We start from the raw sequence: 27419 nt of genomic DNA, 5'->3' as shown, positions 1-27419 counted from the left end.
GTGTGTGTGTGTGTGTGTGTGTGTGTGTGTGTGTGTGTGTGTGTGAGTGTGAGAGAGAAAGGAAGAGGTCGAGACTGACAAGAGGGAAGGATTACTAATTTTCACTTAGTTGTTGCCAAATATATGCCCTCTGTGTTAGAAAGTGATGTATTACTCCTCTAAAAACAGTACAAAATTTATACATTATAGATTTGTGTTTGTGAATTATGACAATAACAATTCTGTTGTCATATTAATTCGTACATTGAGGAAAAATTAATATTATTACATATTAAGTAAGAATGTAATTCCTGTGTGTACAAAAATAGGTGAGGAGGATGAGTTGTGATTCTAAGTATGAAAACGCTAATAATTTTTGGACCAAGTATGATTTAATTTAGTAGTCAAACCATCCTGATGCTAATGGAGCTGGGCACTTAGAGACAACACAGGTTTTCCTTTTGTTTCAGGCTGTCAGATACTGCTCGACCTACTATGACTTGACAGATGATGCGTGAAACATTTGCTGTCATTTCTATGGAGCTGATGTGGATGAACCAATATCTGGTGAGTACTGAACTAGGATGATGGGTTTTCATCCATAACTTCTGGTCTCCTGAGGGTTAGCTATGACAAAATCCAATTGTCATATAATATTTAAAATTCACCCTGAGAGATTTATTAGGATTTAAGATCATTTTTTAAAAAGCAGAAATTATTTCATTCCTTATTTTCAACACTCACTGAAAGAGGTACATACAGTTTATGAAGATCCATGTCCTACATATGTTCAAATATAAATGGGAAGCATTTGCATTGATCAAGAAGTTAAGAAAAACACAGGTAAAACAATAGACTGGAAAACATTGTTAAATAGAAAAAATCAATTCTTTAGCAATCACAACAAGACTATACCAATAAGAAGCTTCTTCTTCTTACATCACATACTTTAACTTCAGCCTGTTATGGCTTCCACTCCTTGTGCATGAAGTTCATCTATATAACTTCTTGGCTGATCCAGTGGTCTTTGCACAATTAGTTGTTACGGATATAACTTTTTGCAAATGTGAAAGTCGTCCTTTGTGTCTAAATAGATTTATTCTCTTCTATCCACAGCCAAATGATATGTGCACTATCCTTAGGATACAGGACTTATATTCAAGAAGATGGAATCTCAAATTTCTGCCTAGATATCCATGTTTAATTTTTTCATGATTTCCCAATTGGGTTAAGGCAAATTTCAGGATAGTCACTTTGAAAATGACATATCCAGACAATTTGCCTAAACTTCTTGAAGCCAAATTTGTGCTCTGTCTCTAATTACCTTGCTAATGATAGTATGTCAAACCTAAAATTCTACCCTCTACTTTGTTTCATAACCATCTAAATGGTTTCTTATATAGTTAATTTTTAATTCTGTCAATACATTCATACACACACACACACACACACACACACACACACACACACACACACACACACATATATATATATATATATATATATATATATATATATATATATATATATATATGGTGTACCCTGCTGTTCTTCTCAACCCTCATATCTCCTGATTGTAATATTATTTCTTCCTCCTCCAATAAAATCCACATATCATTCTCATACAGTGCAGTGGGAATAACCAAAATGTCATCAGAATTTCACTTCTCATTTCATTTTCTAAAAAATTCTGTAGTGTATGTTTCAGTTGTTGAACTACATTTCCCTATTTTGTTTCTCATATCTACTTGTTCTTGGAAATATCAAGAGTATCCTGGGAAATTAAACAAGATTACCTATATGACTTCTTGAGTTTGAGTTGCTTTTGTGTTATCAGGAACAATCTAGTGAAATGCTATGATCTCATTGTTATTTGCCAAAACACTAAGACTGTGTGACTTAGCTATCAAGGAGTGCCATATGCCACTTTTAGTATGAATTCTTCAATATTAGTAATTCTTTTAGGCGAATAAAAGTTATTGTATGTTACATATTGTGTGTGTAATCCTTAATACTGGATATCCATTAGTAGAACATCCAGTTTATATATGCTTTAAAAATTATTGGCAGTGCTATGTATCTTCTTGATTGAAACAAATCAATTTTCTCTTTCATAATCTTGTATGTGCCATTAGACATTTCTAAATTTCTGCACATACCTTTTATTGCTTTTTACATGAGTTAAGGCAACAACATTTCCCTCTAAAATGATCCATAGTTGCATTCAGTTAATTTTATTCACACAGAACGTGAATATGTTTTCCACTCTAATAAGATGCTTTCTGCTGTTTTACATAGTTTCTGAAACAACATTTTTAAATGTATCTGATGTTCAGTGTTGAACAGCACTTGTATGCTACTTCTAATTTTCACACTTTTTGCATTTTCCCTTTTCAAAGTGGTAAGAACCTACAGTTGGTGCACTTTCTACATTGCTCAATATTTTTAACTAATTTAAAGTTTTTCTCTTCATTCTCAATGACACCATGTTTCATTAATTCTAAATTTATTAGGTTGGTTGCCACAGGTTTCCAATTTTTCAGTTTCATTGGTACTTAAAACAGTCTCTTCATTTGTACTGAACATTATAATATCTTTTTTGTTCCTGATTATTTCATACTCATGTGCTACACATATCACAGTTGCTTCGTTTTGAATACCTTTTTAAATGGACACCTATCACTTCATCTTTCTCTGTATTATATTTATTTTGCTATATCTTGTTGTTAAATCACATCACATGTAAATTCTAGTCTCATGTACAACTTATCTATTAGTTGTGTATTAGCCCCTCCCCCTCTCTCTGCCTCCCTCCCTCCCTCTCTCTCTGTCTCTCTCTCTCTCTCTCTCTCTATATATATATATATATATATATATAGTATGTATACACACACACACACACACACACACACACACACACACACACACACACACACACACATATATATATATATATATATATATATATATATATATATATATATATAATTTCCTTAATGAAACCATATAAATACACAAACAGCTATCATTTGAACAATAGCATCAGCATGAGGATGGTCCTCAAGTGCATCGTTTTTTCTACAAAGTGATACTTCGACAGACTGATGAAACATTATTTAGGAGCCATGCTGATGGTGCTACAGTTGGTCCATTGCTGGTTGATGGTGACCTGTAGTGGTTAGTCACATAAACTATTATGTGATTATGACAAAGGAAATATTGTAGAAATGTATATATGTAGGAAAATGAGATATATATTTTATACCAAAATAAATTATAGAAAGAAAATAGCCAACATATTTGTTAATACTGAAGGTAATAGATCAGAAATACTTTAATGTCCTCAATGGGGCCCTGGGGAGCTTCCCCAAAATAATAACATAAGGAACAAAGCATATCAAGTCCTGCTGCACAATGAGAAAAACAACTCTCACAATAACATATCAGTGTTGGTTTTATTAAGTTATTTTTTCTCTCAGTGTATAGTAGATGAAAAAGAAGCAACAAGTAGCATAGTAAATCTGCAATAATGCTAAGAAAAAAAAAACAAAGGAATTTATTTGGTACAAGTAGGTATAGGGTGACTCAAAACTTGTCACCCACATGCATGCTGGGACCATGCTGATTATTTCTGCCCCTGCCCCCCTCTTGGTAACTCTAGCTGCATGTTGTCTGATCTATACATGGTCTGACCATTCCACTGCACCCTCTTCATCTCTCTCTCATCCACAAACACCTAAACCACGTTGAGGGATTTTGTTGCTTTGCATCTATGCTTCATCTTCACTGCACAGTACAGCACAAAGCACAGGCCCTACTCAAGTATGTGATTGCAGTGTGCAATCCATTTCAACATGGTGAATCCATATACTGCTCTTGTTCCACAGTATATTCGACTTCATGTTTGTTATTGACTACTGTTGTAAAATTCAATGCCGTGATGTTATTCTGTGTTTGTCAAATTTTAAAATTAAGCTGTTGGTTTTAAAAGATAGAATGAGGAAATGGCTCAAAAGTATTGCAACAAAATCTTGCATCGAAAGTTCGAAGGTGATTCATCTGGAACATGCGGTATAAACCTAAAAGATTTTCTGTCAAGACAGTGAGATTCAACAAGAAGGTGGTGTAACTATATAATGCTCTAGTGTTTCAAGCAGTAAGACATATAATGACTCGCTAAGGTAAAAAAAAAAAAAAAAAAATACGAATATTACATCAATATCAGATTTGTTGGTTTCAACAGCTCACTTGTCTGTATGTTATACAGCAAGCTACTACTGAATATTTCCGTGACACCTGCTAAGAAGCATCGACATTTAGAAACCATATATGTCAACACCAAAGACAAGAATGAAGAATTTTTTGTTTGCAAGAGAAAACAGTCATTAAGAAGTCAAAAAACTGTAAAGTATATGGCCCTTGCATGTGAATGAAAAAGCCATGAAGGCATCGCATTGGGTCAGGTATCACACTGCACAAGCGGGTAAGAAACACACTGTTTCTGAGAATTTAATAAAACCATTTGTTGCCGACATAACATAAAATACACTCGACAAAAATTTACAAAGCATCTTCCTACAGTGTCACTTTTGAATGACACTGTTTCATACTGAACTAATGTTTTTTCGTGCTGTATCAAATAAGAACTTCTTGGGCGCCTTCAGCACAACAAATTCGACTAACAAATGATGAGTCGACTGGTGTTGCTGGACTGGCCACCTTGCTGATAATTGTGTAACGTCATTTTCAACATTCACTCAAAGAAAGCTTCCTTAGGTGTGCATCAGCGCCAAGTAATAATACCAGAAAAGAAATTTTCAACATTATTAAAAATTTTTAAAAATGATCATCTCAATAGGAATAATTGTGTCTCTATTTGTACATCTGGAGTCAATGAAATGATTGGTAAAGCAGCAGGATTGGTATATCTAACAAAATGGAAAATGTCTACACCTACATCTACATTTATACTCCGCAAGTCACCCAACGGTGTGTGCCGGAGGGTACTTTACGTGCCACTGTCATTACCTCCCTTTTCTGTTCCAGTCGCGTATGGTCCGCGGGAAGAACGACTGTCTGAAAGCCTCCGTGCGCGCTCTAATCTCTCTAATTTTACATTCGTGATCTCCTCGGGAGGTATAAGTAGGGGGAAGCAATATATTCGATACCTCACCCAGAAACGCACCCTCTCGAAACCTGGCGAGCAAGCTACACCGCGATACAGAGCGCCTCTCTTGCAGAGTCTGCCACTTGAGTTTGCTAAACATCTGCGTAACGCTATCACGCTTACCAAATAACCCTGTGACGAAACGCGCCGCTCTTCGTTGGATCTTCTCTATCTCCTCCGTCAACCCGATCTGGTACGGATCCCACACTGATGAGCAATACTCAAGTATAGGTCGAACGAGTGTTTTGTAAGCCACCTCCTTTGTTGTTGGACTACATTTCCTAAGGATTCTCCCAATGAATCTCAACCTGGTACCCGCCTTACCAACAATTAATTTTATATGATCATTCCACTTCAAATCGTTCCGCACGCATACTCCAAGATATTTTACAGAAGTAACTGCTACCAGTGTTTGTTCCGCTATCATATAATCATACAATAAAGGATCCTTCTTTCTATGTATTCGCAATACATTACATTTGTCTATGTTAAGGGTCAGTTGCCTATCCGCTGCAGATCTTCCTGCATTTCGCTACAATTTACTAATGCTGCAACTTCTCTGTATATTACAGCATCATCCGCGAAAAACCGCATGGAATTTCCGACACTATCTACTAGGTCATTTATATATATTGTGAAAAGTAATGGTCTCATAACACTCCCCTGTGGCACGCCAGAGGTTACTTTAACGTCTGTAGCCGTCTCTCCATTGACAACAACATGCTGTGTTCTGTTTGCTAAAAACTCTTCAATCCCGCCACACAGCTGGTCTGATATTTCGTAGGCTCTTACTTTGTTTATCAGGCGACAGTGCGGAACTGTATCGAACGCCTTCCGGGAGTCAAGGAAAATAGCATCTACCTGGGAGCCTGTATCTAATATTTGCTGGGTCTCATGAACAAATAAAGCGAATTGGGTCTCACACGATCGCTATTTCCGCAATCCCTGTTGATTCCTACAGAGTAGATTCTGGGTTTCCAAAAACGACATGATACTCGAGCAAAAAACATGTTCTAAAATTGTACAACAGATCGACGTTAGAGATATAGGTCTATAGTTTTGCGCATCTGCTCGACGACCCTTCTTGAAGACTGGGACTACCTGTGCTCTTTTCCAATCATTTGGAACCTTCCGTTCCTCTAGAGAGTTGCGGTACACGGCTGTTAGAAGGGGGGCAAGTTCTTTCGGGTACCCTGTGTAGAATCGAATTGGTATCGCGTCAGGTCCAGTGGACTTCCCTCTGTTGAGTGATTCCAGTTGCTTTTCTATTCCTTGGACACTTATTTCGATGTCAGCCATTTTTTCGTTTGTGCGAGGATTTAGAGAAGGAACTGCAGTGCGGTCTTCCTCTGCGAAACAGCTTTGGACAAAGGTGTTTAGTATTTCAGCTTTACGCGTGTTATCCTCTGTTTCAATGCCATCATCATCCCTGAGTGTCTGGATATGCTGTTTCGAGCCACTTACTGATTTAACGTAAGACCAGAATTTTACTTTCGAATTCACTGAACGCTTCATGCATAGCCCTCCTTACGCTAACTTTGACATCGTTTAGCTTCTGTTTGTCTGAGAGGTTTTGGCTGCGTTTAAACTTGGAGTGAAGCTCTCTTTGCTTTCGCAGTAGTTTCCTAACTTTGTTGTTGAACCACGGTGGGTTTTTCCCGTCCCTCACAGTTTTACTCGGCACGTACCTGTCTGAAACACATTTTACGATTGCCTTGAACTTTTTCCATAAACACTCAACATTGTCAGTGTCGGAACAGAAATTTTCGTTTTGATCTGTTAGGTAGTCTGAAATCTGCCTTCTATTACTCTTGCTAAAGAGATAAACCTTCCTCCCTTTTTTTATATTCCTATTAACTTCCATATTCAGGGATGCTGCAACGGCCTTATGATCACTGATTCCCTGTTCTGCACTTACAGAGTCGAAAAGTTCGGGTCTGTTTGTTATCAGTATGTCCAAAATGTTATCTCCACGAGTCGGTTCTCTGTTTAATTGCTCGAGGTAATTTTCGGATGTGCACTCAGTATAATGTCACTCGTTGCTCTGTCCCTACCATCTGTCCTAAACATCTGAGTGTCCCGGTCTATATCTGGTAAATTGAAATCTCCACCTAAGACTATAACATGCAGAGAAAATTTATGTGAAATGTATTGCAAATTTTCTCTCAGTTGTTCTGCCACTAATGCTGCTGAGTCGGGAGGTCGATAAAAGGAGCCAATTATTAACCTAGCTCGGTTGTTGAGTGTAACCTCCACCCATAATAATTCACAGGAACTATCCACTTCTACTTCACTACAGGATAAACTACTACTAACAGCGGCAAACACGCCACCACCAGTTGCATGCAATCTGTCCTTTCTAAACACTGTCTGTGCCTTTGTAAAAATGTCGGCAGAATTTACCTCTGGCTTCAGCCAGCTTTCTGTACCTATAACGATTTCAGCGTCGGTGCTTTCTATCAGCGCTTGAAGTTCCGGTACTTTACCAATGCAGCTTCGACAGTTTACAATTACAATACCGATTGCTGCTTGGTCCCCGCATGTCCTGACTTTGCCCCGCACCCTTTGAGGCTGTTGCCCTTTCTGTACTTGCCCAAGGCCATCTAACCTAAAAAAACCGCCCAGTTCACGCCACACAACCCCTGCTACCCGTGTAGCCGCTTGCTGCGTGTAGTGGACTCCTGACCTATCCAGCGGAACCCGAAACCCCACCACCCTATGGCGCAAGTCGAGGAATCTGCAGCTCACACGGTCGCAGAACCGTCTCAGCCTCTGATTCAGGCCTTCCACTCGGCTCTGTACCAAAGGTCCGCAGTAAGTCCTGTCGACGATGCTGCAGATGGTGAGCTCCGCTTTCATCCCGTTAGCGAGACTGTCTTCACCAAATCAGATAGCCGCTGGAAGCCAGAGAGGATTTCCTCCGATCCATAGCGATACACATCATTGGTGCCGACATGAGCGACCACCTGCAGATGGGTGCACCCTGTACCCTTCATGGCATCTGGAAGGACCATTTCCACATCTGGAATGACTCCCCCCGGTATGCACACGGAGTGCACATTGGTTTTCTTCCCCTCTCTTGCTGCCATATCGCTAAGGGGCCCCATTACGCGCCTGACGTTGGAGCTCTCAACTACCAGTAAGCCCACCCTCTGTGACCGCCCGGATCTCGCAGACTGAGGGGCAACCTCTGGAACAGGACAGGCAGCCATGTCCGGCCGAAGATCAGTATGAGCCTGAGACAGAGCCTGAATCCGGTTCGTCAGACACAGTGGAGAGGCCTTCCGTTCAGCCCTCCGGAATGTCTTTTGCCCCCTGCCATACCTCGAGACGACCTCCCACTCTACCAAAGGTGAGGGATCAGCCTCAATGCGGGCAGTATCCCGGGCAGCCACAGTCATAGTCCGATCGGGGGATGCGTGGGACGAGCTGGCCGTCCCCGACAAACCCCCATCCGGACCCCCACAGTGATGCCCATTGGCAACAGCCTCAAGCTGTGTGACCGAAGCCAACACTGTCTGAAGCTGGGAGCGAAGGGATGCCGACTCAGCCTGCATCCGAACACAGCAGTTGCAATCCCTATCCATGGTAAAAACTGTTGTGCAAAGAATGTGTGAACTAATCTACAGAGAGCACAAACAAATCGACACAAAATTTAAATGGTTATTAAAATACAAGATTGCCTAGTAAATGCAGTAATGCTGCTACTTGCGCACTGCTGACACACTGCTCGGCGGCGGAACGAGACTACGCGATTTTACACTATTCAGGTACTAAAACGCGATGCTACAACTCTCAAATACTATAATACGCCCGAAATTTATGAATTAAACAATGCAAGGACCAAAAACACGCAAAGAAATTAAGAATTAAACTATGTAACAAATAAGTGAGCTAGGAGTATACGACTTTCTGCTGGCAGCTACTTATCCAACGGCGGCAGGGAGCACACTGGCTGTGACCAACCGACACTGGCCGTTCAAAACAAAAACAGAAGACAGACGAATACGCGAATTTACACTATTCAGGTACTAAAACGCGATGCTACAACTCTCAAATACTATAATACGCTCGAAATTTATGAATTAAAACAATGCAAGTAGCAAAAAACACGCAAAGAAATTAAGAATTAAACTATCTAACAAATAAGTGAGCTAAGAGTTTACGACTTGCTGCTGGCAGCTGCTTATCCAACAGCGGCAGGGAGCAGCTAGAACGAGTATAGAGAAGGGTTCATGGCAAAGAAGGTGCCACCAGTAAAAATAGTAAATTATGTTAAATCCTGTCCAGTTCAGTGCTGATTGTTTCAGTATTGCGTGAACATTATAGGAGCAAACATAAACCGCTAGTGTTCCACACTGAGGTTAGGTAAGATCTAACAAGATTATTCAAACTAAGAGCTGAATTACAAGCTTTTATGACTTGACATTCCTTTTAAATTAAAAGATCATTTGAGGAATGTGATATGTATGTTCAGACTAGCTTTTTGCTAGATATTTGACGAAAAATTAATGAATTAAATTTTTCTTTACAAGTAAAGCAGACAACAGTTTTCAATAATAGTAACAATTGCTTTAGATAAAATTAGATTGCTGGATTATTGTTGTTGGCAAGAGAGAACAAGAAAGCTTTTTGCAATTGAATGTGTTCATTCAGGAGACAGCAGAATTACCAAATGAAATATTTGAGGAACTGGTCCATTGTCCAAGTGATATGCACACATCTTTTGAGATGTATTTCCCTGAAGAGCAGCATATAAAACTGAAAATAAATTCATAGGTTCAGAATCCTTTTGTATCAAATTTTCAGAAGTCAGAAAATATGACACATGAAACTTACAAATCCTTTTGGAAATCAGATTCATGCATGGAATTATTGTTCAAAACAATGTTACTTGTTGATTTTTGGAACAGAGTTTCTGATGAATTTCCAGAACTTGCCACACTAGCTCTGAACGTTCTTCACCCATGCCCAACAGCATATTTGTGTGAAATGGGATTTTCAGCATATACAGATACAATGACAAAATACCATGAAAAACTAGTTCCACAACCCTACATCAATCTTCAGCTCTCTTCTATCAAGCCTAATATTAAACATCTGGTCAAAAATAAAAGAACTTCATACCTGCCATTAAATGGAAACAATTTTATGAATTTATAGCGAAACCAATACAGTGTAGTTTTGTGCATTGTATTACTGTGTATCGTTTTGCATATTGTTGTAGATGTCAATAGCGTATAATTTACTTATTTTTGTATGATTTTTCGTTAAATGATTGTAATTAAAGAGTGAATATAAAACAGATTTTGTTATTTTAGAGCTGCTTAGAATATTTAGTACTTCGAAAGGTGTCCACCGCCAAAAGAGTTAGAGAACTGCAGAGACAGATAAACCAAACTCAGTGGAGATTCAGTACTAAAATAGCTTCATTAAGGACATCCATGAAGAAAAGATTCTTTTTGAAAACTTGACAAACAGCTCGAGCACGGTAAAAAACTGGAATATTTTTATATGAATGACCTGCAGCGGATTACACCAAACTGATATTAGCACCAACGTTCAGAGGAAGAGCGCTACATCAGGACGGTTTTCCCCAGTGTGTACAAATAAACAAATGCTACAGAATCTTGAAGTACTCCATCAGGTATTTTACAGTAGTACAATTATATTGCCACAAGTTACTTAGCAAAATTTGCTGACTCTTTACTGAAGAAGATCAATGGCAGACAATGACAGAAAAACTGAATTTCACTAATGTTTTTAATGGTTTGACGGAGATCTCAGCTTTTACTTGAAAAAAAAAAAAAAAAGGAAAAACAGACAGAATGGCACAAATGCTTCTTGTAGAATGGAGGGAAGTGAGAGCAAGCTGAATACAGTAAATGATTAGTAATATGATCTTCTATCTTATGAAAAAAGCTGATAAACAGGCATAAAATGGATATTTCTTCAGAACTGGCATTGCTAAGGTTTGTGGTCCTTGGGATCCACATCTTAGATAGCTGTGACTAAAGCAAGGAACAACACATCTGTAACAAAGACGCTTTTATAATAAATGTTTGGATTAGCACAGCCAAATGCACAAGCATGTTACCCATTTAATGGACAGTTTCGGAAAATATAAGATCACTTTCTGAACCTCCTTTCAGTGACTGGCTTCAAAGTTTTTACGGTGGACACCAGCTTTTCATTCTGTTCTGAATACTTAGAATGGAGATTCACTATTCAGTTCAGTAATTCTGTTGCTTCTCAAGACCTCTACTGTCCAGGGATTATGAAATGCTATCGCACAATGTCTTAACACTGCTGCTTGTTACTGTTATTGCCGTTACCGCTTTACACCAGTAGGCATTTTTAAGTCGAGCCTTGTCCCATACATATGCCTCAAAGCAGAATGAATAAATAAGACGAGGCTAACTGGCCCTTAAATGTAGCGATCTGGACGGTTTAATCACATGTCATTTCGTTTCAAAATAAATTTATTTTGTATTACAAAATTCTTCAGTGTTGAACCTGTGAATTCATTGTTTTAGTAGGTTTAGTACCTATAATGAAAACTAATTTTGTATTATTACGAATACTTTGATATGGCTTACTGCAGGTACATATGACCATTTTTTGTGTAACTGCTGTTACTGCACTACTTACAACAGATACTCCATGAGTATCACCATTGGTACGACTGAGAGTGACACAGCTGATGAAGATCGTTCTTAATTTAGTAAAAATTAGGCAATTTTACTTAAGAAATTAATTATCATAAAGTAATCACTAAGCTGTTCCCAGGGGTTAACCGTAATCTTTGGTTAACTCGGATATTGCCCTGCCAAACACACAGTGAAAATTTGAAGAGGAAACATGCAGGAGAAATCTACAGGTTTAAGTAGAGCCTGAAACGGCAGGAGGCCTGGGAGTGGAAGGAGCTGCTGGTTCCACTGGACCGAAATTTAACTTCCATAAAGCGCTTAATCTGCCAACAGTTGCAGTACTTACATTTGGCTACTAGTTTCGAACCTTATAGGTTCATTTTAAAGCCTGGCCTGCTGAGGCTGCAAAAGACAAATTTAACTTCATAATCTATTAATGGAAGCCAAAACCGAATGTTAAACAATTGCAAGAGAGAATTCACTCTTTTTGGTCACAAAAGTTAGATCTCGAAATATATTTGTTACATTTGGCTGTCAGACAACAAATCTTTACTCCTCTAAGCGATATTAAAACGGATGGCTGTAATTTCTCTTGCACATTATACTAAAACAACAGGTAATAAACTCAGTCATACTCGTAATATCAAAGCGGAATGATACAGGAAAGATGGTAAACAGAGTGAAAATGGCCGATATTAAAACATGTATTGAAACAAATACTACAGCAAAGTCTTTAAACCGAATATTCACGCAACACTTTACACAAGAACATATACGGCGTGTACATTATTTCGCTTGGAAGACATCAAAACTCGCGCTTTCAACTTTACACGTTTACAGAAAAAACTCGACACGTGGCCGGAAGACCAGTTCATCTGAGACACATCGAAACCGTTACGTGTCAATATATCATGGTATTTCCTTGCGGCACGTAAACACATGATTATCCACTACTGGCCATTAAAATTGCCACACTAAGAAGAAATACAGATGACAAACGGATATTCATTGGACAAATATATTATACTACAACTGACATGTGATTACATTATCACGCAATCTGGGTGCACAGATCCTGAGAAATCAGTCCCAGAACAACCACCTCTGGCTTTGGTACGCCTGGGCGTTGAGTCAAACAGAGCTTGGATGGTGTGTACAGGTACAGCTGCCCATGCAGCTTCAACACAATTCATCAAGAGTAATGACCGGCGTATTGTGAAGAGCCAGTTGCTCAGCCACCATTGACCAGACGTTTTCAATTGGTGAGAGTTCTGGAGAATGTGCTGGCCAGGGCAGCAGTCGAACATTTTCTGTATTCAGAAAGGCCTGTGCAGGACCTGCAACATGCGGTCGTGCATTGTCCTGCTAAAATGTAGGGTTTCGCAGGGATCTAATGAAGAGTAGAGCCACGGGTCGTAACTCATCTGAAATTTAACGTCCACTCTTCAAAGTGCCGTTAATGCGAACAACAGGTGACCGAGACGTGTAACCAATGGCACCCCATACCATCACACCGGGTGATACGACAGCATGGCGATGACGAATACACGCTTCCAATGTGCGTTCACTGCTATGTCGCCAAACACGGATGCGACCATCATGATGCTGTAAGCAGAACCTGAATTTATCCGAAAAAATGACGTTTTGCCATTCGTGCACCCAGGTTCGTCGTTGAGTACACCGTCGCAGGCGCTCCTGTCTGTGAAACACAGTCAAGGGTAACCGCAGCCATGGTCTCCGAGCTGCTAGTCCATGCTGGTGCAAACGTCGTCTAACTGTTCGTGCAGATGGTTGTCGTCTGGCAAACGTCCCCATCTGTTGACTCAGGGATCGAGACGTGGTTGCACGATCCGTTACAGCCATGCGGAAAAGATGCCTGTCATCTCCATTGCTTCATTGCCGTTGGGATCCAGCACGGCGTTCCGCATTACCGTCCTGAACACACCGATTCCATATTCTGCTAACAGTCATTGGATCTCGACCAACGCGAGCAGCAATGTCGCGATACGATAAAACGCAATCGCGATAGGCTACAATCCGACCTTTATCAAAGTCGTAAACGTAATGGTACGCATTTCTCCTCCTTACACGAGGCATCACAACAACGTTTCACCAGGCAACGCCGGTCAGCTGCTGTTTGTGTATGAGAAATCGGTTGGAAACTTTCCTCGTGTCAGCACGTTGTAGGTGTCGTCACCGGCGCCAGCCTTGTGTGAATGCTCTGAAAAGCTAATCATTTGCATATCACAGCATCTTCTTCCTGTCGGTTAAATTTCGCGTCTGTAGCACGTCATCTTCGTGGTGTAGCAATTTTAATGGCCAGTAGTGTAGATATAAATACACGGTAACCCACACTTAACACCACTTTGAACAAACAGGGGGCAACGGAAACGGAATCGGAAGTGGTATAACCGGCCACCTAACTTGTACAAGAAAGCAACGAACGCACACACGCACATTAACGTGCGGTAGGCAACACCAACACAAATCCATGAACAACACGAACATAAAAAAAAACTAAAGCCTTAAGAAACACAACGCCGTAAAAAGCATAACGATCAAGAGAACAATGACTCTCACATACATGATCGACCCGTAACATCCCCAGGTGAGCACTGTGGTCCATTGTCCAGACACATACCAGCAGGTCTCCGGCCTCCAAACAGAGCGGAGCCAGCACCAGCAGCAGCAACTCATCGATTGTACACAGTTCGAGTACATAGATTAGTTTACAGGTATTCTACCTTACTTCTGAGTGGAAGAGACTGATTACTAAGCTGTTTTTAGCAGTGCAATTTATGTTGGTTCTAAGAACGTATTTTTTGATCGTTTGTGTTAAGTGACTTCAGTTTGCTGGGTTAGGTTTACCTTAACTGTGGTTCAGATATTAACTTATTAAAGATGGATGAGGATGCACCTGTTGTGTACGAGTGCATGAGGAATTGGCCACTGCCCATAACAGAAGGTAGCTGTGTTGACCGTGGTCGGGTTCAGGCTGCTGCCCTGGGCTTCAGAGGCGCTGGGGCACCTCAGACGTATGTTTTAGCACCTCTGAATCCTACAGCGGCGCCAGCGATTCCTGATCGTACGTCCCAGCAGGTCTACATTTACGTGACGGTGTTTAGCGAACAGTGGCGACGTCGCGAATTTCTGGACGAAGGCAAAAGTGGATACTGGCCGCATGGTTGTCCCCTTATGTCTGAAAAACAGGTTAGGGGTATTACCTGCTGCTGGAAGTATGTCTGAGCCATCACAGGATGTCTCGCATGTTGGGTCTGTATCCAATCTTCTGGAGAGGTCTGGACAAGCACTGAGGGTGGGATTGCTGGTCATTGGGAGCTCAAATGTCAAGCGCGTGACGGAGCCGCTAAAGAAAATAGTGGGCAGATCGGGAAGGAAGGCCAGTGTCCACAGGTGTCTCATCCGAGATGTAAAGGAGACTATGCCAACAGCAGTTCAGTGTATGGAATGTACCCAGCTGCAAACAGAGACTCATGAAGGCACAAATTAGACCTGCTGTCTGGGTTCAGAGGCCATCCTCGGTTCGCACAGGCGACTAGCTGATTTGGTGAAGACAGCTATGGTATAGGATGCAAACTGCTAGATCTCCACTGTTGGGTGGAGAACTGTAGGTTCTCCTTAACAGATCAGGTTTGCACAACACGCAGGAACGGTAACTAGGGTAGCGGGGTATGTGTGGCGTGCAAGTGTGTTTTTCTTTAGGATAGACATATCACTCCACAGGCCAGATAAGATGCATACTGAGTCCATATAAAGTAGGATTCGTCACAGCAGACTGGAGAAAATTGGTTCAAATGGCTCTAAGCACTATGGGACTTAACTGCTGAGGTCATCAGTCCCCTAGAACTTAGACTACTTAAACCTAACTAACCTAAGGACATCACACACATCCATGCCCGAGGCAGGATCGAACCTGCGACCGTAGCGGTCGCGTGGTTCCAGACTGTAACGCCTAGAACTGCTCGGCCACATCGGCCAGCCAGACTGGAGAAAGCAAATGTGAACACAGTTTTACTTAACGGGTGAAGCATCTATGGAAAGCTCGCAGAACTAATCACACGTGAAATGTAACAACGCATACGTAGTACTGGGGACAGATAGCTCGCTGCAGGTCAATAGCAATGAAAGTCTAAATTCCAATTGGACTGTATACCGCAAAGATAGGATGAATGCTGATGGTGTAGGCGTGTTTATAGCCATAAAAATTAGGATTGTGTCTAATGAGAACAGTGCAGACTTCAGATGCGAAATAATTTGGGAGAAGACAAGTGTCAAGGGCGGACCAAACATGGTCATCGAATGCTTTTAAAGACACTCTGCCTCAATAGGAGTAGTAGCAGAACGTTTAAGGTGAAACTTGGAGAATATTTCGCATAAATTTCCTGGCCATGTTATAGTATTAGGCGGAGATTCCAATTTACCAGCTATAGGCTGGTAGACCTAACTGATTAGGGCGGCGAGTAGGAGCAAGGTGTAGTTTGCAATTGTTCTAAATTTTTCATCCGATAATTGTCTTTAGCATTTAATTAGCGATTCTACTCGCGAAGATAACATCTTAAACCTGCTAGTGACAGATAGACCCGAACTTTTCGACTTAACGTAGAACAGGCAATCAGTGATCAGAACACAGCATTACATGTGAACAGGAATACAAAGAAAGGCAGGAAGACCTTTCTGCTTAGCAAGAGTGACAGCGAACAGATTTCAGGCAACCTGACTGGTCAGCACGAAACTTTCTTCTCCAGCACTAACAACGCTATCAGTGAACGAACTTCAGGAGCAGTCTAGAATACGCTTTAACAGGTACGTGCCGAGCGAAGTTCTGTGGGATGTAAGAGGCCCGCCGTCGTTTGACAGTTGTGTTAAAAAACTGCTGCGAAAGCAAAGAAAGCTTCACGGCAAATTTAAACGTAGTCGAAGCGTCGCAGACAAATAGAAGTTTAACAAAGCCAAAATTATCGTGAGGAGAAGCGTGAAGTGTTCAACGAATTCAAAAGTAATATTCTGTCTACCGATTTGACAGAATATATTAAGAAATTTTGCTCGTACGTTAAGTCAATAAACGGAGCGAAGCCATCTGTCCAGACACAATGTGGCTGTAATAGCAGTGAAGTGGAGGACAACGTGGAAAAAACCAGAATACTAAACGCCTTTTTCCAAAAAGGTTTCACAGAGGAGGATTTCTCTGCAGCACATCTTTTAAATATTCGCAAGAACGACAAAATGGCTGCTATTAAAGTAAATGACCATGGGATATGAAAACAACTAAAAAGGCTCAACAGAAGAAAGGCCACAGGACCTGATTGGCTACCAATACGGTTCTGTGCAAAGTATGCGAAGAAACTAGCCCCTCTTATAGCGGTAGTGCACCGTAGGTCTCTGGAGAGGCGAAGCGTTCCTGACGACTGGAAAAAGGCACAGACCGTTCCCCTCCTCAAGGAGGATCGTCGAACGGGCGTAGGAATCTATACGCCTATATATATGGAGACCCTCAGTTGCAGAATTTTGCTGAATGTTCTATGACTGGATATTATAACATTTCTTTAGTCCGTAGGAACCAACATGGGTTTCGTAAACAACGATCGTCTCAAAGCCAGTCCGCTCTGTTCTTCCACAGGACTCAGAAAGCAGTAGATGCAGGCGCCCGGGTCGGCGCCGTATTCCTTGACTTCTGTAAGGCATACGATGCGGTTCCTCAATGCCGCCTGATGTACAAAATACGAGAGTACGGAATATCAGACCAACTGTGAGACTCGTGTGATGAGTTTCTAGCAAACTAGACACAGCATGTCATTCTGAACGGAGAGAAGTTTTTAGACACGGAAGTAGCTTTGGACGTGCCTCAGGGAAGGGTTATAGGACAATTATTTTTCACAATCCACTGTTTATAAATGGCTTAGCGGATGACGGCGTAAGTTCCATGAGACTTTTCGCTGCAAACTGTAGCGAAATGCAGGAAGAACTGCGGAGAATCGACGCTTGTTGCAGGGAGTGACAACTGACTCTCAACATAAACAAACGTAAATTATTGTAAACAAACGTGAAGTATTGTGAATGCACAGGCAGAAGGACCCTTTATTGTATGGTTACACAATTGTAGAACAATCACTTGGACGGAGATACTTCTATAAAACACCGAGGGGTATGTGTACAGAGCGATTGTAAGTGAACGTCCCCATAAAATTAATAGCGAGCAAGGCAGGTGCTAGATGAGATTCTTTGGAAGGATATGAAGTGTATCAACGAAGGAAGTAGCTTACAAAACAATAGTTCGGCCTGTACTTGGACATTGCTAGTCAGTATGTGATCCGCACCAGATAGGAGTGGTAGAGGAAACGGAAAAAAACCAGAGAACACCAGCATGTTTCGCCATAGGTTCATTTGATAAGGTTGAAAACGTCGCGAAGATGATCAGCCAACTACAGTGATGGACGCTGCAAGAGAGACGTTCTGCATTTCCTAGAAAGGCACTAAATGTATTGCTTTCTCCTATGCATACAGGGTGAGTCACTAACTATTGCCACGAAGAATAACTCCGAAAATATAATAGGAGTTGAAAAGTATGTGGGACAAAAGATGCGTGGGACGATGGGGCCATAATATGAGTATTAGGACAAAGCAGGAGTGGCCCCACTCTCCATTGTTGCCAGATGTATCCAAGGTAAAGGCGATGACGTCAATCAAGATGGTGGCCATGGCGTCATTGAAGATGGCAACTTTTCGTGGGCAGTTTGAATTTTGGTGGGAAGAAAGTCAATTGGGTTACCTCCACTAACCTAACCCCCTCACCCAGAAAATGGCGGGAATGTCAAATTCCAACAGGATAATGCAACACACGACGAAAATGGAGAGAAAATAGTTCAATTGGGCTACCTCCACTAACCTAAGTCCATGGACTGCCGCCTCATCCCATGAACTAGCACCAAGTTTGAATTTTGGCGGTAAAGAAAGGGCACTTGGGCTATCTCTGCTACTAACATAGGTTAGTGGAGGTAACCCAAACGACCTTCTACACGCCAAAATTCAAACTTACCGCCAATAGCCGCTATCTGGATTGACGCCATGGCCGCCATTTCGGATGAAGTCATGCACTGTTGCCAAGTCAACACGCCGCTATCTTGGATGACGTCATCGCCACCATCTTGGATACATCTGGCAAGAATGGGGCCACGCCTGCTTTGTCCCACTACTAATATGACCATGGTTTTTTGTTGCTAGGTGGGGTCGCTTCAGAGATATGAAGGTCAACTTTGTTTTTTAAAATGGAATGCTATAGTTTGGTAATTATTTTCTGATAGCGGCTATCGAGACGAATCCAGTGATGTACAACAGTAAAGTCTTTGAAGGTCAACCAAGGTCAAAAAGGTGGCATGAACGTTCATTTAGAGAAGGTGTTCGAAGTAATGGCCATTGGTATCAATGCAGTGCTGCAATCTTCTTATCATGGGCTAAGTGGTATTCCTTATCACTTCGGCACTAATCGAAGCTCAAGTTCTGACAATTCTCTCCCGCATATCGTGCAAATAGTAAATTTTCGCCGAATACGGCGTTTACGTTCTTGTCCTCCCTTGAATAGCCGTAGTTTTTCTTCTATACTACACGGTCGTACTGCTGCGAACTTATTCGAAATCTGGTCATAATTAAAAAATAATTTTTTTTACTACTCGGTGGACAACGATGTCCTTTACTACGTTTCACTGCAGACGGGATTTCTGGCTCCCTGTCTGACAAGGGTGATGAACTACATAGCCTGACACTTGATTCAGTATGACTTTCATTTGTTAAGCACTTGTCGACATTGTTGTACTTCTCATCTATATTGTCCGATCAGTTGTTCGTATACGACGCCATGCATTGCACTGACTCATATTGCAGATACGCTAATATTTCATTTGCCAGTTCTTTCCCACTCTGCGATACTCCTTGGCTTCCTTTCTGACGAAATGTCAATTTCGGCAACTGTTGTTGTAGATCTAATGCAGTGTTTGCTTGATTTTCGTTGCCATTGCTCTGTTTTGTGGGTTAATAGTCAACTAAGCAATTCAGCTAAGCTTCTTAGCCTCATGCTGTGATCACCACTGAATACACCTCCACTAGCGCCCCCTGTTGCCAGTAGCAGTCAGTATTGTTATTGAATGGTAGACAGTATGTGGGGCTACGAACGCTGTACAGATCATTGGCCTCTTGCGACCTCGGACTCGAGGGCCTCCTTGTGAGAATGCACACCAGCCAACGTTGTTCGACTTCTGCGTCGGTCCACGATTACCAGCGCCACGGCGTTCTCGCTGCAAACCTCTCTGATATCGATGGCCACAGGCGTGATAGCTCGACTCAGAGCCATTTTTCTGGAAATCTCAGGATGTTTACACCTTTCATTGTAGCACTAACATGAGTTACGCTCCCCTCTCTGCCCCCCCCCCCCGTTCGTCCCTCTCCCGTCACTGATACCACACTGCTCACTGCCTCGCTCTTATTGTCGGCGACAGCGTTAATGGCCTCTGACTGACTCCGCAGCAGCTACGTTACATTCCTGCACCTTGAAAATCCGCCTCGCGTTTGAAGAACGAGTACACTTAAAAAAAGATAAGGTCTCTTGCCTGTTTGTGAAGCACTTGGCACCTTCTAGGTGTTTCAGCCATTATTAGAATACATACAGAATACCACAGAAATCAGTCAATCGTACTTTCGCATACGTAAAACACGACAGAATGCTCAAATATGACGGAAGTTTACACAGTACGGAATGCGGAAAAAGACCGAGCGCTGATTGGCTAGACGCGCAATTGCTTACTGCGCACTCTCGGCCTAGAGGCCACAAATGCTATATACATCTACATCTAAATCCATACTCCGCAAGCCACCTGACGGTGTGTGGCGGAGGGTACCTTGAGTACCTCTATCGGTTCTCCCTTCTATTCCAGTCTCGTATTGTTCGTGGAAAGAAGGATTGTCGGTATGCCTCTGTGTGGGCTCTAATCTCTCTGATTTTATCCTCATGGTCTCTTCGCGAGATATACGTAGGAGGGAGCAATATACTGCTTGACTCCTCGGTGAAGGTATGTTCTCGAAACTTCAACAAAAGCCCGTACCGAGCTACTGAGCGTCTCTCCTGCAGAGTCTTCCACTGGAGTTTATCTATCATCTCCGTAACGCTCTCGTGATTACTAAATGATCCTGTAACGAAGCGCGCTGCTCTCCGTTGGATCTTGTCTATCTCTTCTATCAACCCCATCTGGTACAGATCCCACACTGCTGAGCAATACTCAAGCAGTGGGCGAACAGGTGTACTGTAACCTACTTCCTTTGTTTTCGGATTGCATTTCCTTAGGATTCTTCCAATGAATCTCAGTCTGGCATCTGCTTTACCGGCGATCAACTTTATATGATCATTCCATTTTAAATCAATCCTAATGCGTACTCCCAGATAATTTATGGAATTAACTGCTTCCAGTTGCTGACCTGCTATATTGTAGCTAAATGATAAGGGCTCTTTCCTTCTATGTATTCGCAGCACATTACACTTGTCTACATTGAGATTCAATAGCATTAGCTGCACCATGTGTCAATTCGCTGCAGATCCTCCTGCATTTCAGTACAATTTTCCATTGTTACAACCTCTCGATATACCACAGCATCATCCGCAAAAAGCCTCAGTGAACTTCCGATATCATCCACAAGGTCATTTATGTATATTGTGAATACCAACGGTCCTACGACACTTCCCTGCGGCACACCTGAAATCACTCTTACTTCGGAAGACTTCTCTCCATTGAGAATGACATGCTGCGTTCTATTATCTAGTAACTCTTCAGTCCAATCACACAATTGGTCTGATAGTCCATATGCTCTTACTTTGTTCATTATCGTCGACTGTGTACGCTGTTGCTTATCGTAAGTTTAAATCTAACTTGAGTATTGTCAATCAAAAATTCCATTCTTGTGCATCTTGTCCCCATTATTATTTGTGAAGGAAGGAGAATGCATCTGGCAGTTCAGATGTGCTCGTTGAGACAATTAAGTGAATAATTTAGTTTGTAGTAAGTTATTTATAATGATCTGACCTATAAGTACACTGCAGATGTAATAACAAAGGATTTCCTCTCACAAGGGTCACAGTACATAGCAATCGACATAAAATCATCAAATAAAACAAAAGTGCTATTTGGCATTGCCTCAAGGAAGAGCTACAGGTCCTCTGTTTTTCCTGATCTACATAAACCGTTTAGGAGAAAATCTGAGCAGCCGACAGATTGTTTGCAGACGATGCTGTCATTTAGCTTCTTCTAAAGTCATCATATGATGCAAACTAATTGCAAAGTGATTGACACAAGATATCTGCAACATGAGAAAAGTGGCAATTTACTCGAAAAGTGTGAAGTCAGCCACATGAATACTAAAAGGCATCCCCCAAGTTTTAGTTACACTCACGAATAACTTAAACTGAAGCGATCACATAGATAACGTTGCGGGAAAAGCAAATCAAATACTGCGATTTATTGGCAGAGTGTGAAAATATTTTGTTAGCGCTCACCTAGACAGGGAGAAAAGATCAACGTAGTAAAATAACAGAAATCAGAGCTCGCGCAAAAAGATTTAAGTGTTCGCTTTTCCTGCGCGCTGTTAGACAGTGGAACGGTAGAGAAAAAACTTAAAGTAGGTTCAACGAACCCTCAGCCAGGCACTTAATTTTGGACTAAAGAGTAATCGTGTAGATGTAGATGATGTCTACATTATTTGTAGCATTTGAGATTCGGTTAACTGGTGTTTTCAGTTGAGCTACGAAAAAACAGTGTCATTATGCTTACTAAAGTAAACGTTTTACTGGATAACCAGTAATGAGTGAGGCACATACCCTTAATTTTCATTGCAGTGGCGTCTCTACCTTGTACTGCATGCCCATTCCAGGTTATCGGAAAAGGTAGGAAGTGCTCGACAGAGCCCCGCGCTTCATTAGTAAGCAAGAAGTTGTTCACTCCAGCCAACCTTAGGGCGAAACAGTGTCGAAGCAGCAATCAAGATGGCGGCGAGGCGATAGCATTATCTGCGCGACACATCTCCATTACGCGGGGGCGGCCCGTAATGAGTTGCGCGTCGCGTGCCAAGGAGCGCCGAGGGAAAGACAAACCCTCGCCAGCCGGTCATTTATTTTGCAGCGCCGGAATCGCCAGCCGAGGGTCACGCTCGCCACGAACGCTTTTCGCGCGCTAACATTTCCGACAGCGGCGGTGCCGGCCGGAAACCAATCATGCTCCTCGACTACCGGTCACGTGATGACAAATGATAGTGGAGCAGTGCCTCGCAAGGCAACGGAGCTCTGCATACACTGTTTCTCTTGCTGTAAACGCGTATTCCCGCTCCAGAATTGTAAGACATTGTAGCAGCGTTAACGTCTAGGCATATTTGATAGAAAGAGTACTTTTGAAATATTTTATTATTTATCAGAGAACGACAATGAAGGATGAAGTAAACATGAACACGAGCTTGAAGGCACTTCGAAACAAGCAACCTACCAACTTTCTCAAATAAAAATAAAAATTAGTGGCTAAGTGTCATACAATGAGCACACTAAAGAACGATGTGACAACTGTATAATTGTATTAACTCTTACATTAACATGCTTGTATGACGTAACTTTGGAAACAGTACAACAGTACAATTTTTGGCACAAAACAAAGCCTCATATTAAATCAAAAACAGGAAAGAAAATTCTCCACTATGGATATACTTTCCGAATTAATGTCTTACACAGGGTTATCGAGTAGGCTGAAGCTATTTTCATTGACGTTTTCAGTTATGATGTTGGTGTTTATTTATTCCTCGAATTGCAGACAAACTTAAAAACAGTGATATGATGGGTGTGTTTTCGAGTAGACTGATGTCATCTACATTGATGTTTTCAGTTATGATGGTGGTGTCAATTCATTCCTACAACTGCAAACAAGCTTAAAAACGATGATGTGAAGGATGTGGTTCTATCAGAGCACACAGAGCAGCGTTAAATTGTTCTTAGTACTTTACAGTGGAGTGTAGTACTTCCCATCTTTAAGAGATCACCATGTATGTATGGCTCCTAATTAAATGTGTACAGATTTTCGGCTGATGTGAATTCCAAAGTGGTAAAGTAATGTAACATGGAATAGGGTTAGGAATGCAGAAGCGCCTCCATATCCTCTTCCTTCAGACATACCATCCAGGAGACATTTCCAATGGTGGGTTGGGAAGGAGTCACATTCAAATTGGATCTTAATAGCAGGAGCAGAATATTATATTTACCTTTCTTGGCTTCCGCGCCGATTCAAATTATTTTTGTCAACCAGAAACAGATGAACTCAAGCACCACAAAGCTCATAAGTTTTGTTTGGAAGAAAACAGATACTTGTGATTGCAGTGAAATAAAGAACTTGAGGCCAAAAGGTTTTGGATACATTTCTGGCTACTGCTTTAAATTCTGAACAAAATGATCACTATAGCCACTGAAACTTACAATGCAATGAATTACTTTCGTTTTACCAGCAGCCTTGCCAAAATAAACAGAGAAATAGATAGTGCATTAGGGACTCTCTTGTGCTTGATGTAAGGAACTGTCTCAAAGGCAGAACAATCAGCAATGATCAACGGTATGAGTATGCAGGAGACAACATTAAGCACCGTATTAAAGACAGAATGAAGTAATCTAAGCACATAGAGATTTCGAAATAACAGCATTATCATGACACTTCCATGCCAAAAGTTTCTAATCTCCAGGTGGAAAATTTTCATGATACAATTATCTTGAGGAAGACATTTGAAGCTAAAGTTCTATAAAGGAGTGAACACTGCCAGCGTTTAAAAGTTGTAAGGAAACCAGAGAAATGGAAAGAAATATGAGCAGTTTTCAGCTAGACTTAGTAGAGATCAGAGAAGCGAAATGCGAAAGAACGACTTCCAAACAAATGGCCTCAGTGTAATAATGACAACAACAATGAGTTATTAATAAGAAGATAAGTAATAATGTACAGTATGGAGTGCAGAGTAGGGCTCCAGCTTGCAGTTGTTGGAGCATGCCATTATTTTTAAATAGCTTTTCTTTAGAATCATATGTTATAACAAGGCAGTGCAAACGAGTCAACAGAAATATATATATATATATATATATATATATATATATATATATATATATATATACCATAGAAAACATTGAACTTACAACAGCATCGGGAGACAAGAAGAATCACATTCCTGTGAAGAGTGTTGCAGCCAATGCCCTCGTTGATGGACCCTGTGTATTTCTTGGATGTTCTCTTAATTTTAGCTTGGATATAAATGACAGTTTTTCACATGGAAATGGATGGTTCACCGTTGCCATTCTAAGAGGTGGTAACGGAATTCCTAGTGTACCTGTTCTTGAAAGTTTTAATGATAGAGATGTAATTGCCTATTGTACCTATCATATGTTTGAAATTGGTAATAAAGATTCTGGTAAATCAGCTTATGACTCAACCTCTCCTCTTGTCTTATATACTTGTAGCAAAAGGAAAATTAATCAAAATGAGTCTGTATTTATTTGGGTTAAAGGTAAAGGTGTATGTGAATATGCAAAATTTGTTGCTGATTGTACTGCATATTTCCATAAATAAAGATCTGTAGCATCACACACACACACACACACACACACACACACACACACACACACACACACACACACAGACACACACACACACATATATATATATATATATATATATATATATATATATATATATATATATATATATATATGTGTGTGTGTGTGTGTGTGTGTGTGTGTGTGTGTGTGTGTGTGTGTGAGGGAAGAGGAGTGTTATGAAACAATGTGTGTACAATGACTGATAGTGAGATATGAGTGAACAGTGTGGCATTACATTATTTAATAAGTCATTTGTTAGAAAAGAGTTGTATACCAGGAGTAAATCTAACGATTGTCTCTAAGTAGTATTCTGTAAATATACGTGTATACAAATTAGCTTATTTCATGTCAAAGTGTAAACACTGTGACATGTCCTATATCCTTGTAAAAAGAGATCTATAGATGAATAAAGCTCTTACTACGACAACTACTTAACAACATTCTCCCCATTAATAATTCTTATTTGCAAAAAGGCACAGCAAGATAATAATAATAAATTTATTTTATCTGTACTGAATTTTATGAACTCCACAGCTGTTAATGTTCATTCTCAAACAATTCAAATAGAAACAAGTACTTTTAAATGCCTCATTTCAATTTCATAAGCAGTTTTTTGGTTCCATGACAACCTTCAGATGGATAACATTTACAGTATTGCACTTATATTTTGATCAGTAGCATGTGATCTGCTCCTGCACAACACACAAATATTTCAATATTTAGCGTTACTTTATATGCTATTTCATTAATAAAAACGTGTTAATGTGCCTGCATTTATTTAGGTATAGGACGAAACAGTTGTATACACTTACATATGTTCCAGTAGGCAGAGATCTGTTTTGTTATGATCCTTATGGTGTTCCATGACAATGTGTATGCTGCTGCATTGCAAAGAGCGTTTCTATTGCAGACAAATCACTGTGGTACTCTTCATAACATTCTTAATAGCTTCACACATGCCTTGAAATTCGCTATTTTGTTTACAATGTAATGAATATCCATTGAGCAAAGATATAAAGAAATAATTTGTTTCCTATTGAGCAATGATATATCATATGTTGTATGAGCACAATAACTGAATCAAATATATGTATCTGTTGTGGTAGCAGCAAGAAACATACATAAAAGAATTTATAAAAATATAACCAAGGGACATAAAAAGTTTTATATAATACATTTGAAAAAATATATCAGATAATTCTAATATGTTAAAGGGATGGGCTAATTTTCGGATTTTATAATAGATGATATACAATCAAACTACTGTCTGTTTTTTACTCCAGGTTGATCATTCAACAAATATTTTGAATTTAAGTGAAAATGTTTACACATTTAAAATTCTTAATAAAAGGTTCATTTTTTAGCTCTTGTCAATAATTTGTAACATTTCCATTTTAAAAATGGATGGAGGAGGAAATGTGTGTTTCTCTGTTTTGAAGTGTTCTTCAAAACTTGACTTATATGAATTCTGGCCTTCTTTGTTGAGCGAGTATTCACAGAAGTGGGTCTTAAATGCCCTCCCTGTCTACCCAATACAAAAGCTTGGACATATATTACATCATATTTTATATACTCGAGAACTGAGAAATTTGTCAGTTTGAAGTTCCTCATTATATATGAAAAGAAACTTGGTGGCATCATTGTTGGTAAAGGACATAGTGATATCATATTTTATAAATAAATTGTCTATACAATATGAAATGTTAACAAGAAATGAACTGTAGTGTATTTCTTAAAAGTAAGGTCATTTTATTAAGTACAGAGTAATTTATATTCTTTTTTGTTTTATTATTGTGAAGTTCTTGTATGAGGTTTGCTTCACATCCATTACTGACCACTATACACTTAAAGCTACTAAGTTCTGTAGCAACAGCTGAGGGTTTATGGGCACCTCACTGATATGGTTGATCATAGTGTGAAAGAATGCCAATTTGTGCTTGAAGAGATGAACAACAAG

At 40.4% G+C, this 27419-nt stretch overlaps 1 long non-coding RNA gene across 1 annotated transcript in view; it reads left to right on the top strand.

The window, feature by feature from the left end:
• Positions 1 to 446: 446 nt before the first annotated feature.
• LOC124596610 overlaps positions 447 to 27419 on the top strand; it is a 70571-nt gene continuing 43598 nt past the window's right edge. Inside the window, exon 1 of the long non-coding RNA XR_006978329.1 lies at positions 447 to 546. This is a non-coding gene — a long non-coding RNA (uncharacterized LOC124596610). The remainder of the gene's footprint in view (positions 547 to 27419) is intronic.

Source organism: Schistocerca americana, chromosome 2, assembly GCF_021461395.2.
Source record: "Schistocerca americana isolate TAMUIC-IGC-003095 chromosome 2, iqSchAmer2.1, whole genome shotgun sequence".
Classification (NCBI taxonomy): domain Eukaryota; kingdom Metazoa; phylum Arthropoda; class Insecta; order Orthoptera; family Acrididae; genus Schistocerca; species Schistocerca americana.
Note: the sequence above shows the minus strand (reverse complement) of the source record. Positions and strands in the feature narration are given on the sequence as shown.